Source organism: Chenopodium quinoa, unplaced genomic scaffold (assembly GCF_001683475.1).
Source record: "Chenopodium quinoa cultivar QQ74 unplaced genomic scaffold, ASM168347v1, whole genome shotgun sequence".
In the NCBI taxonomy this organism is placed as follows: domain Eukaryota; kingdom Viridiplantae; phylum Streptophyta; class Magnoliopsida; order Caryophyllales; family Amaranthaceae; genus Chenopodium; species Chenopodium quinoa.
In genome coordinates this window covers 2,672,940-2,674,752 of record NW_018743593.1, presented here as the reverse complement: position 1 = coordinate 2,674,752, position 1,813 = coordinate 2,672,940, and positions in this window count along the sequence as shown.

Sequence of the window (1,813 nt, the reverse complement as noted above, 5' to 3'; positions counted from 1 at the left end):
TGCTATCAGTATAATGGATATAAAGTTGTTGCTTAGCTCAAAAGAATAAAAATCAAAATTAGTAGGAATCTATTGAGGCAATGACATCTTTATATTTCATTTTTGTACTACTTCCAGATCATATTATATGTAACTTTGGGGTATAATTTATGAGATATAAAATATTCAACAGTTGCATATAATACGATCTAGAGGTAGTAAAAAAATACTATGTATTACTCTTTGATGACTAGACTACGTACTAGAGGTTGTTACACACATTCAGTTGTAACGTACATCCATGAGTATTTGTTCTTTTTTTTTATGATTGTTTTTCATTGTATCATCAAATAAAGAGCAAAAAATAACCTTAGGTGAATTGGGTGTACAATACACCCTGTTGTATATAGCAAATTTATTTTGAGGACTCCACAAAGTTAAGATAAGATAATTGAGTGCATTAGATGATAATTATAATTAATTGATTAATTAAACAAAAGTTAAGAAGAATGTGATTTCAGCAATTGAAAAGAAACAAATTAAATGACCACTTGCTTTAAGTTGCTTTCCTAATTTGAAGTTGTCATAGGTAAGCAATTTTTAAATCAATTTAATTTGTTTAATTTTTTATTTTTTTTTTGTTAATATTAAAATAAAATTGCTTGACCCCAAAGATGAATAGGCATAGTTAATTAGCTCATAGTCTGGCGTCATGGGGTTAAGGACTAGAAATGTTTATTATTAAAAGTTTGGTAAAGAGAATACGGATTAAGATCTAAAACTAAAGGTGTCAACCTGATCAATTGCTAATAGAAAAGAAACAATTTCAAGTATATTACATGAACTTTAAACAATCTTACATAAAATCTCAATGGGCTCAATTTCAACCATTAATTAAGGGTGTATTCTGTTTAACTTAATTTTAGTTCAGTTCAGTTCAACAATAATCAATTCTGCTCACTTCAGTTTATTTCCTAATTTCCTTCTCTCATAAACAATTTTGTTCAGCTCAGTTCTGTCAATTCAATTCGATTCAGCTCCAATTAGTTCAATTCAGTTTAGTTTAATTTAGCTCAATTCAATAAATCAGAATAGACCCTAAGTCAACACCTTATTAGTATTGCTACTTCGAAACTTTGATAGTATAGATATAGTGATACGAATAACAATGTTTGATTTTGTCTTACATTATCTAGTGTAAGATTCAATTCGGTTGACAATTAATTTGTACAAAAATGACGTTATAAGATAAAGAGTGGACGAGAAGTTGAGCAAATTGAACAAAGATAAAGAATTTGTATGGGATGATCTCATTAATCAGTATGATAAACGTTATACTTCGTTAGATTTAGTGTAAAGTTTGTCTACATCAGAAAAGAGGTTTGTCCATCATACACTTTTGTGTAGTTGATGATTGCATCACAGCAAAGTACATTTAGTTAGACTATACTAGGTTAGTTATACAATGATTTTAAATGAACACATTTAGGCCCCGTTTACCGTTTTCTTTATCTTAAAATAATACAGAGTAATATTCATAAAAGTATAAAATAAGTTATTTATCACTAAAATTAATAAGGTTTAGTTTTGTAATAATATTTAATTTTAATCAATTAAAAATATTAACTTTAAAGAGCTAATATAATTGAAAATAAGTAAATTAAGTTTTAATCAGGATTAAAGATAATTTCAATTTTTCAAAAATAAAATGAAGAGAACACATCTTATAAGCGCGGATATATATCCGGATATCCGCAAAAAATAAAAATAAAAAGGCACTAGGTTAAAACAATGGTTTTATTTTTATTTTTTTAAAATAATATATATATATATA